The sequence below is a fragment of the Chiloscyllium plagiosum genome, unplaced genomic scaffold, assembly GCF_037043375.1.
Source record: "Chiloscyllium plagiosum isolate Xiang-an unplaced genomic scaffold, Cpla_swu_hap1 HiC_scaffold_11, whole genome shotgun sequence".
NCBI lineage: Eukaryota > Metazoa > Chordata > Chondrichthyes > Orectolobiformes > Hemiscylliidae > Chiloscyllium > Chiloscyllium plagiosum.
Genome location: NW_028270149.1, coordinates 39,980,608 through 39,992,865, shown reverse-complemented (window position 1 = coordinate 39,992,865; position 12,258 = coordinate 39,980,608). Strand labels below are relative to the sequence as shown.

Below are 12,258 nucleotides of genomic sequence, written 5' to 3'. Positions count from 1 at the left end.
AGTGATAAACGGCTCCATTTCGGAATGGCAGGCAGTGACCAGTGGGGTACCGCAGGGATCAGTACTGAGACCGCAGCTTTTTACAATATATGTTAATGATATAGAAGATGGTATTAGTAATAACATTAGCAAATTTGCTGATGATACTAAGCTGGGTGGCAGGGTGAAATGTGATGAGGATGTTAGGAGATTACAGGGTGACCTGGACAAGTTAGATGAGTGGTCAGATGCATGGCAGATGCAGTTTAATGTGGATAAATGTATGGTTATCCAGTTTGGTGGCAAGAACAGGAAGGCAGATTACTACCTAAATGGAATCAATTTAGGTAAAGGGGCAGTACAGAGAGATCTGGGTGTTCTTGTACACCAGTCAATGAAGGTAAGCATGCAGGTACAGCAGGTAGTGAAGAAGGCTAAGAGCATGCTGGCCTTCATAACAACTAGAGGGATTGAGTATAGAAGCAAAGAGATTCTTCTGCAGCTGTACAGGGCCCTGGTGAGACCACGCCTGGAGTACTGTGTGCAGTTCTGGTCTCCAAATTTGAGGAAAGACATTCTGGCTATTGAGGGAGTGCAGTGTAGGTTCATGAGGTCAATTCCTGGAATGGCGGGATTACCTTACACGGAAAGACTGAAGCGACTGGGCTTGTATACCCTTGAGTTTAGAAGACTGAGAGGGGATCTGATTGAGACATATAAGGTTATTAAAGGATTGGACACTCTGGAGGCAGGAAACATATTTCCACTGATGGGTGAGTGCCGAACCAGAGGACACAGCTTAAAAATACGGGGTAGACCATTTAAGACAGAGATGAGGAGAAACTTCTTCACCCAGAGAGTGGTGGCTGTGTGGAATGCTCTGCCCCAGAGGGCAGTGGAGGACCAGTCTCTGGATTCATTTAAGAAAGAGTTGGATAGAGCTCTCAAGGATTCTGGAATCAAGGGTTAGAACATAGAACAATACAGCGCAGAACAGGCCCTTTGGCCCTCGATGTTGCGCCGACCTGTGAACTAATCTAAGCCCATCCCCCTACACTATCCCATCATCATCCATGTGCTTAAGCAAGGATTGTTTAAAAGCCTCTAATGTGGCTGAGTTAACTACATTAGCAGGCAGGGCAAATAGAACCAAATAGAATCAGATAGGCAGCAAAATCTATAGAGTGAATGCAATTAAGGAAGCAAAAGAGATTTTCTGGGAAATGACGCAGTGTTATTGACTTTGAAATGAGCAGTGACTTGGGCTGAGAAGTTGGACAAAGATCATTCTGAAAGGACTCCTACTTATTGAGTACAGTGTATGATTTTTGCATCTGATGTTGAAATGGCATAATGCACTTTTGCTCAAAACGTGTCACGTCAGTTCAATATTGAAACTGCTGATGTTGTGATGACACAGGAACCCCCAAAGTACTTACAGTACAAGCATTTTGAACTTTTAATTATAAGATGCAGTTAAGGCATGTAACCAAAAGATGACTGCAGATGTAAATTCAGTGGCTGCCTTTCGAGAGGAGCCAGAATGTCGCATGACGACAAGGTATAAAGGAAGCTTCAAACTGGTGACTTAAAAGAGAGAAAATACAGTACAAACTGAACTGCAATCAGCAACAATTGACAAGTTTTGTGACTTCTCCCTTCGAGAATATGTAGGAATACAGGTTAAAAGCCAGTTCAACTCTGGTCTGTGTGTGCCAATAGAAGAAAATGTGCTAGTAAGCTGAGACCTTCCTGTGTGGCAGTGGAATGATGTACTTGTTTGTACTTGGCTGGGTTCGAGCACTAATATGCTATGAAAGTCACATTCAAAGAGCCACTCATTAGTCATTTCTTCAGTGGATGTAAAGGGTATTGTAAGTCACCATCAAAAATAAGCAAGACAAAAGAATTTTAAATAACCTGTCATGTCAGAAATCCCAATACTGACTGCTTAACTATCAATGTTCCAGTATCTCCTTTCCATTACCTGTAGTCACCGATCCATGTATCTTTTCAACCGTATCTTTTTTTGTACTTCTCCTTTCTAACCTCTGTGTATGTGTGTTTCATTTCTGTTTCTTCTCTCTTCTAGTAACAAGAAATGACATTTTTAACTCCAGTTTGGTCAAATTGGCTCCTTTTGAAACACAATTTTATTTGGTCTGGGTGAAAAGTATACATGAGGGAAGTGATCCTTTTCTAAATTAATTCTTGTGATCACCGCAGGGTGCGGGTGAATAAAGAAGGGGAATCAGCTCATCTATCCTCATCTGTGAGCTTGACAATTTGGGGTATCTGGAAAAATGATCGGGTTTGGGAACCTTACCCAGAGTCTGTCTCACAAACGGTAATGAGATTAAAATAGATTCTATAATGCTTTTCATTAGGAAAACACTGTGCATGTGATTTTGTTATCATAAAACACTGGTTACACCCAGTGCTGCTGGGAAACCTGTGTTTAACAAGAGAGTATTTGCATTTTTATTTAGAGTATGTAAATTTTAACTTTGGTCGTCATGAACTGAATTTAAGTTTTCTGGGCAGTTTTGTTTATTTCAGGAAGCATTTTTTTAATGGACCAGCGATTTACTGACAAGATTTACCCCAATGGATTGAAAATTAGTTTTAAGTTATTATCATTACTGGAGGTGACACTGACACTCGGGTCAACGTCTTGGTTTTTCTTTGCACCATTCTCACTGGATCAGTATGCATCTTCAATAAACGAACCACAGACCCAATGTGTTAATTTTGCATTTATAGTTGACACCTAAATGTTTAAAGTTGTCAAGTATAGTCAGACTCCAGTAAAGGACTGAGTGTCATGCATTATGGGATGATCCATCCTTCAACAGAGACCCTGAATGAAGGCACACCTGCTCTATGCTACTAACCAGGAGTGATTAGGTGCAGGAAGTAATGCTCCAACAATTCCCTGTGCAAAATGGTAGATCTATCTTTGTCAGTATACCAGCCATCACTACCTTGCTGACTCTCCTGTGAATCTCTGGAATCTTTGTCCTCCCCCAGGTACAAACAGAAAATGTACTGCTTACAAAACAGCCACATTGCTCTGGAAACATTGCAGCCAAAGGATACCAAGCTTTTTTTTTGTTTCCTTGGTCATTTGCTGCTTCAGTTGTCCATCATCATCTTGTTTGCCCAGTAGACTTGGAACTAAAGCCATTCTTAACGAAGATCCAGGATTGAGAGTCAGGTGTACAGGTTTCCTTTACATACCCATACTGGCTGTGGACAGCTATTATCAGTTTTGCCTGAAGTTCTCATGTCAAATAGATTTATTTTCCAGTAGCATGAAGTCAGTGCTAATAGCCAAGTGTTTTGACTAAGCTCCTAAAAAGGGCAATCGGAGAAACCAGTTCCTCAATCTTTAGAAAGATATTTCTTTGAGGACTTTACTGCATATTTTAACTTTAGTAAGCATCTACTTTTTTTTTTGCTAATACTTGCACCTTAGATCTTTGTTAATAACTCAGTCCAAATTATTATTAACTCAAACTCAAATACCTGAAATATAAACTTTGAAATATAGATTTGTCTTTTGAAAAGTTGAATGCAACCTTAAGACAATTAACTGCAGAATTAGTTGTAACAATATAGATATACAGAAGGTCAGTCTAATAGCAAACTAGGAGCTGTAAAGATTATCCAGTAGCTGTGGTTGTATTGGAGGTTGGAAATGTATTCAAAGTAGTTCTAGCACTTGGCCATTGTTTCTCCTCAGCCTAAGCCACAAATGCCAGTAGGCAATGCAGAGATCACTCTAAGGATGATGTTTCTTATGAGAAGAATTTCTCTCTTTATTTTAAATGTGATTCACAAAAAATTTAATTTAAATGTTTTTGCCTGTGGAGAGTCTACTAATTTGCTACATGGCTACAAAATGTGAAATTTCTGCAGAGATTCTGTTGAAATTATCATCGAATCGTAGAATCCTTACAATTTGGAAACAGGCCATTCAGCTCATTGAGTCAACACCAAACCTCTGAATACCATCCCACCCAAATCTACCCCCCCCGCCAACCTTTTGCCTGTAACTCTGCATTTTCCATGGCTGATCCACCTAACCTGCACATCTTTGGACTGTGGGAGGAAACCAGAGTACCTGGAGGAAACCTACACAGAGAATAGCAGAATGTGAAAACTCCACACAGACAGTTGCCAGACGGTGGAAACAAACCCAGGTCCTTGGCGCTGTGAGGCAGCAGTGCTAACTACTGAGCCACCGGTGCCGCTTACAGTGAATACTAAGAAAACCTTTTCAAAGTTCCAAGTCCTCCTTTGTTTCTATCCCAACTGTTCTAATGCACATGCGCCACATTTGAAAGCTATGGCCCATAAGAATCCTATGAGATATCACTGGTCCAGGCAAAACTAATTCTATGGATTAAAAAAAAAATTCCTTGTTTTTGTCGTCTTGTGACTATATTGGCACTGATTACTGTGACTTTGTCTTTTAGGGTTCAGTAACGCGAAAATTGATGTCTGGGTGTTTGCGTTGACAGTTTCTCTGATCATACTGATTTTTTCAGTTATCTGCATTGTGCTCTGGAAAAGGACAAAAGCAGGTAAAAGTATAAGTTACTTCAGAAATAACTGACTAAGAATAGCTATGGTTTAATACTTAGGAACATTTGACCTTAGCAAGTTTGGGTTCCAAAGAAGGACAAATAACCTGTGTTGTTGTCCTGATCGATGATTAGCAATGCTGGCTGAAAACTGCATGTGCATGGATATATATGAGACCCATTCCCACCGAGACCCATTCCCCTACTCTATTACTCTACATTTACCCCTAACTAATGTACCTAGCCTACACATCCCTTAACACTATGGGCAATTTAGCATGGCCAATTCACCTAACCTGCACATCTTTCGACTGTGGGACATATCCATGCAGACACTGGGAAAATGTGCAAACTCCACACAGACATTTGCCAGAGGCTGGAATCGGGTCCCTGGCGATGTGAGACAGCAGTGCTAACCACTGAGCCACCTTGCCGTTTATGGAGACGTGACCTGTCTTGGCTCTGAAGCCCCACAAGATCAACTAACCTCCAAATACTCGCTCTTTCGGCTAAAAAATAAATTAGACCCACAGGGAAGAGTACTCCTGATCTGTGCAGCAATTACCCAATAATAATCAGGGTTTGGGGATAAAGTACAACAGAAAGAAAAGCCAGGGTGGACTATGGGGACAACTTGGAGTATGCCGTGGCAGCAGGAAACCTTAACCACCCTATGCATCAAGGAAAGTTGAAAACCCAGTGCACAGCCCATTCAGACCAAGTCACCGACAGAAAACTTGTAGTTTTCTAATCGATGCTTGGAAGATTTCCATTACATCATCTTTGTTTTGAATGCGCCAAACTTTCTTCTGAGTCACTCTGCAATCAATTATAAATAGCACTGAAAAGGGCAACAGTATGTTTGAAATAATAATCACAACCAACTAATAGTAACATAAGAAAACCATAGTTTTGGAGAAACTCAATAGGTTTGGCAACACCTGTGGTGGGAGAAACAAAGTTAACTTAAAATGTTAATCCTGTTTCCCTCTTCACATGTTGCTAAACCTGAGTTTCTCCAGCATTTTGTGTTTTCTTCAGACTTCCAGCATCTGCAGTATTTTGCTTCAGTTTGAGGGATAATAGCATGGTTTGTTCAAGATGCCGTTGAACCTTCACTGAACTTCCATGTACCTCATGGAATAAAGTGAAGTCTCTGCATTTGGGTAATTTTGTGGCACAATGGACATGTCTGAGAGTGGTGTAGTTCAAAGGATATGGGTTAATCATAGGGTCACTCAGATTAGGGATTGGGTGGCTGGTGTGAAAGGTTGTAATGCTGAATATTGTTAAATCTTCAGTGGGGCTTGTCCTTTGGACACTGGAATGCTGCACAAGCCCTTCAGCTCTATTATTGGAGATGTACAGCATGGAAACAGACCCTTTGGTCCAACTTGTCCATGCCGACCAGATATCCCAACCCAATCTAGTCCCATCTGCCAGCACCCGGCCCATATGCCTCCAAACCCTTCCTATTCCTATACCCATCCAAATGCCTCTTAAATGTTGCAATTGTACCAGCCGCCACCACGTCCTCTGGCAGCTCATTCCATACATGTACCACCCTCCGCGTGAAAAAGTTGCCCCTTAGGTCTCTTTTATATCTTTCCCCTCTCACCCTAAACCTATGCCCTCTAGTTCTGGAAGCACCCACCCCAGGGAAAAGACTTTGTCTATTTATCCTATCCATGCCCCTCATAATTTTGTAAACCTCTATAAGGTCACCCCTCAGCCTCCGACGCTCCAGGGAAAACAGCCCCAGCCTGTTCAGCCTCTCCCTGTAGCTCAAATCCTCCAACCCTGGCAACATCCTTGTAAATCTTTTCTGAACCCTTTCAAGTTTCACAACATCTTTCCGATAGGAAGGGGACCAGAATTGCACGCAATATTCCAACAGTGGCCTAACCAATGTCCTGTTCAGCGCAACATGACCTCCCACACCCTGTACTCAATACCCTGACCAATAAAAGAAAGCGTACCAAACGCCGCCTTCACTATCCTATGTACCTGCAACTCCACTTTCAAGGAGTTATGAACCTGCACTCCAAGGTCTCTTTACAAACATTCGTCTCATAAGCTCCCATTTTCTTTGCTAAAAATCACGCAGCACCAGGATAATATCCAACAGGTTTAATTGGATGCACTAGTGTTTTCAATTAAAACTGTTGGACTATAACCTGATATTATGTGATTTTTAACTTTGTACATCCCAGTCCAACACTGGTGTCTCCAAATCATTTTCTTTGCAGTTGCCAGTGATTACTGTGGATACCTTAAAGGCCTGTAGACTCTGTCCAATTTTCTAAACGGAAATCTACCCTGTACCCTAAACATTGTGACTTTAATGTATCTAATGTTGTTGACACCAATTTCTGTTTTAAATGTTTTGTCATGTTGTCTGGATATTGAAATTAACAAAGCTACTATTTCCACAAAACCTTTCCACATTTCCATGTAGTGATTCAGTATCACTCATCAGATCCTTGTATTCAACGTTTGGTCATTATTGTCTATTGTTACAAAAAAAAATCAACATTTACATTAATCTAATGCCTTTCAATTCTAACTTTTCCTTTGCTTTCTCTTCTTTAGAGCACTTAAATGAATTGTCAAGGTAGGCATATGTTTGCTTGCATTACTCGGGTTAATTGCTTAAGAGTTAACTTTAGAGGTACACTGAATAAATCAAATTTGACTTTCAATACCTCTGATTGAGTTTTCTTTAAATTGTAAGAATTGCAGTTCCTGGTGATACTTGGTTTTTCTGTTGTAAATTTCTACCAGTGATCTTCATAAATTGTAATTTAAAAAAAAAAGTCTTTGGCATATGGATGTTCCTGGCTTGGCCAGTATTTATTATCCATTCCTAATTGGCCTTGAGAAAGTGGTGGTGAGCTGTCTTCTTGAACTGCTGCGGTTTTGTGGACATGACCATGAGTCATAACTCTGCATCAATGGAGCATTCTGGACTTTCAGTTACGATGGTCTTTTCAAAATAAAAGGTGATATATACAAAAATTCTAGAATGTCACTTATGTACCAGGGAAACTTTGAGCAGAGGGACTAAATAGAAAGAGACACCGAAAGGCTGACTGACCTCTCCCCTTTTGAAGGAAACCACCTCCTGCAAACATATCCTTTCAGGGATATATAGAATCAGATTAAAAGTGAACACTAACTCTGGTCTCTGTGTATTAGTTATAAGTTGATATGGTCTCGATAAAAGGTATCCACAACATTTCTTGTCTGATATGACACTTCTTCAGAACCTTCAGCTTGACAGAAGACTCCTATTGGACTCAAAATATTCACACTGTTTCACTCTCCACAAATACACCAGACCTGCTGAGTTTCTCCAGCGCTTTGTTTTTATTTGAGTCAAGCATTCCATTTCGTAAAGGGAAACTGCAGGACTACCATCACAAAATCTGTTTCTGCCCAAGATGAATTAACAGGGTGAATGGGTTAGAGAAAAATCTGATCTCTTTTAATAGAAGAATTAATGGCTTTGCTCATCTTTAATTTATGGTGTAATGATGAAGTCAGATCAAAGTTTGTGCGAAGATTTGTAGCTCGGGTGCTCGTTGCTGTGGTTCTGTTCGCCGAGCTCGGGTGCTCGGCGAACAGAACCACAGCAACGAGCACCCGAGCTACAAATCTTCGCACAAACTTTGAACACTTACGGGCGAGAGACGCTGAGACAAGCCAGGAAATGGGAATCCTGCGCTAACCGACTGAGCGCCACATACAAACAACTCCGGTTCCTGCATGAATGCCGAAAGAATCGAATCCTTCCACAATGTGTCAGATACAGACCACCAGTCAACAACCCACAAGCCAGGGAAACAGCCAAGCAGAACGGATTCAGGATGATCCAGGTAATGATCACAGACGCGCACAACCGACTTCACAGATACAGACATGAAAAGTCGTTAATTTCAAAAACCACGAATCCGGAATGGACCTGGACCATAGAACAGGCTGTCACCATAGGACAGAACAGGACTACACACCGCAAAAAAATGGCACTAAAAGAAAAAAATGGCCAAACTAACACACAACAAAGAGGACACTACAACACACTCCTGGGTTAAAAACCTCTCCCACAGACAGCTCTCAGACACGGAAAGAACAATACTGGCCAAGGGGCTCAACTACAACCACAGGGACGCCAAGACAGCAGACTTCCTAGCAGCACTAGAATGCACACTCTGGAACAATGGACTGACAGAAGAGATACAACAAACAGTGAGGCAAACTGTCGTACCTGTGATAATAAGGATAAGACAAACACATAACCTCAATACCAAGGAGAGGGAAGCACTGAAATCAGTAAGAAACGATAAGAACATAATCATACTACCAGCAGATAAAGGCAGAATGACGGTCATCCTAGATAGATCTGATTACATCCAAAAAGCACAACAACTACTTGCAGATACCAACACCTACCAAAAGAGGGAGTTGGACCCCACCCCACAGCTCACCAATAGGATAAATAACACACTAAGGAATCTACAAAAAAACGGACAGATAACCAGAGCTGACCTACAAAGAATGAAACTGGAAAGCAACAACACCCCCAGATTCTATGGATTACCTAAAGTACACACACCAGACATCCCACTCAGACCCATAGTATCACTGCCAGGGACACCATCATACAAACTGGCGCTCGGCGAACAGAACCACAGCATGAAGTCAGATGAATTGATGAGTCGGGGATTCTACTTTCTCAAACTTAAATAGTGATTGAGACATAAATCGCAAGTAAGGTTGGAATTACAAAGACCTATTGACTCATTTCTTTGTCATTCTTCCAAAATACAATCACTTTCTTCTATTGTGGCATCTGACTGTTAACAAATGAGAGCATTATCCTGGCCTCGACAACCTATTTCAGCTTAAAAAACACCAGTGACTAACATGAGAAGTGGAACTCACATGGTTAGTTACCAAGTGTGCAACTACAAGAGAAAAAAAGCTGATGGTTTAGATCAGAATACAAATTCAGCACCAAAGGTTCCTATTTCATTTTAGAATCAGCAGGATCTACTTAGTCACCCTCCTGAGGCAACTTTTAAGCATAATGGATTTGTGTAGTTTTTCATTTGTTAATAGTGCACAAATATCTTAATTTGGTTCTATTTGTCCTTGACCCAAAATTAATGGATATGAATTTTTTGCTCTCTTCTCACTGTTAATATATCAGATAAGCCCCATTGCACTTTGCTTTGCATGCTTTTGGTTGTAATTCTAGTATTTTAAAAATGAGAACTCTTATGAGGATAGTATGACCTGGAGTGATGTGGAGGGTTACTTGATTATCAACTGACCACAAACTTCAGGTTTATTTTGGAAAGTTGCAAGCTTGGAAGGAACATCATTTGACTACTTTAAATTGAATAATTAGTAGGCTACTTGGAATAACAAGGGATATTATGACCAGACCTGATAACTATGAAGTTTGTAGGCAACTGTTCTGCTGGATACTCATGATAAATTATATTTTTGTTCAAAGTTCCTTGACCTTTGATTCAAACAGCTGAAATGATAAGTTGCTACCCAATGAACTTGACTTACTCTTGAGGTTCTTCCTGTGTGAAGTTTCCCTAGCTCTTTATAGATGCAATGTTCCACGGGCTTCACACAGGACTTTGCCAATGAGTAAATTTACATCCAGTTTTCCTTTTCAGTAACAGCTCTTTAAAAAAAAAATACACATTTAGAATTAAAAGTAAAAAAAGTCTATAAATTCTTCAGGATTTAGATCCATTGTGCGAAATGGAAACCTGAGAAAATGAAGCAGCAGACATTGTAAAGTCACTGTATTCTCATTGCTATCCAAGCAGCAGGCATTGTAAAGTCTCTAAATTCTCATTGCTATCTAAGTATTGGCACTCTTCTTCCCTCTGAGCAACTCACAGAAAATTCAAAGCATCACAAAAAGACAGTGACCAGATATCAGATGGCCTCTTGCCGTTGTGCCCAGTTTTATGGCCAGGCCAGACCCCCTGAAAATATTTTAAGAAAGTCGCCTGGACCCTAACTTTTAAAGGCAGATGTGAAGAGGATTTTCCAGGTGTGATGCAGCTCATCAAAAAAGAATTTATTTATACACTACAGTTGAAACACGAACAAAAGAAAATGGAATTTGGACTAACTGTTGGAAAACTTAATTGACCCAATACAGCAACTTAACTAAGGAGCTGTTCCAATCCAGTAACATCCCATAACTACAGCCCTTGGCAAAAAGGTAAATTCAAACACACATTCTTACATGCAGGAAGGAACAACATCCAAAGAGATGTCAGAGAGAAAGTCCGTCAGGAATCATCTACAGAAGTTTGCAGCCTTTCCTGGTCTCCTGCATGTTACTTATTAGCCCAAGCTTACATGTTGTCCAGGTGTTATTGCATGTGGGGATGATTTGAATTAATTGTGGGATTGCAGTAGGTACTAAATACTCTGCAATTAACTGTAGGCATCCCCAATTTTGAGCTTATATTGGAGTAAGGATCATTGCAGTAGCTGAAAATAGCTGGAATGCAAAAAGAAAATAGTGGACATACTCAGCAAGGGTCTGGCCTCACCTAGGAAGAGTGAGAAACAAGAGTTAACATTTTAATTCAATGACCTTTCATCAGAACTGAGAAAATTCATAAACCCATAGAGACCAGTAACATTTAAAACAAAATTTGAATATCTTGTTTATAGATGAAAAACATCTTGAGTTCACATTTGTTAAACTTTTACTGTAACTGTTGACTAAAACTTTCTCTAGATACCTTATGTTTTAAATGACAGAAAGGAAGGGTCCCTTTTTATACTTAATACACATGATAGTATCCACAGAATCCCAGTCCTTCTAGCAAATGGTCCACTGTAACTTTCAGATTCTAGTGAGTTTGTCTTCCTGTTTTTCCGTGTAGCAATTTTGAGGAACCATCCCTTGATGCGTCTTTCAGTTTCGGAGTCACCCAAATTTACTATCAGCAATAAAGTTGTTTGAGTGATTCAGCCCCTGCCCCACACAGGTCAAATGTCCCAGAGCCCTTGTTGACTGCAGAAGGTATCTCTCTCACAAGAGTTTGTTTCCCTCCTGTGTCTGGGCTCCCAAAGAGCCTATGGCTGTGGTGTTGGCTAAATTCCGGAGCCAACGTTGGACGAATCAATTTACTATTAGCACAGCTTCTTATCTTTTATATTTGTATTGCTGTCTCTTCTTTAAGGCTGTAGAAACTATTCACTTTTTTTTTTACTTTCAGTGCTAGGTATGAAAGTTTTCCATATCCGACATCTACAAATGTGGTCATAAGTGGAAATAATGAATATGAAACGATGACGACAATGAAAGAGAATGAATATTCAGTCGTATGTGCGGAATCTACCTATGCCTCTGCACAGTGACATGCCTCAGTGTGAAGAGTTTTGTGTGAAGAACAATGTGAAGTTTTCTTTCTGTGCAGCTTCAGAAAAATCAAAGTTTAAAATTGCATGTTGAATTCCGTTTATTGCATTTACTTAACCTCAAAGACAAATGGCATAATAAGTTTATCAATGTTTAAGTTGAGATAAATGGGAGAGAGTTTGGGCACAGTGCTAGAAATACCCTGAAAGATCCTAACAAAACTTCAAATAACCTTTTTATTTAGTTTCTCAATTTTATCTAATACCTTCCAGAAGATTA

At 40.2% G+C, this 12,258-nt stretch overlaps 1 pseudogene across 1 annotated transcript in view; it reads left to right on the top strand.

Moving 5' to 3' along the window:
• Nucleotides 1-11,993, top strand: part of LOC148148782 (uncharacterized) — a 43,057-nt pseudogene extending 31,064 nt beyond the window's left edge. The window contains exons 4-6 of the transcript XR_015758643.1: nt 4,461-4,568; nt 7,161-7,182; nt 11,837-11,993. The product of XR_015758643.1 is annotated as an uncharacterized LOC148148782 (transcript). The remainder of the gene's footprint in view (nt 1-4,460; nt 4,569-7,160; nt 7,183-11,836) is intronic.
• The last annotated feature ends 265 nt before the right edge of the window (nt 11,994-12,258 follow it).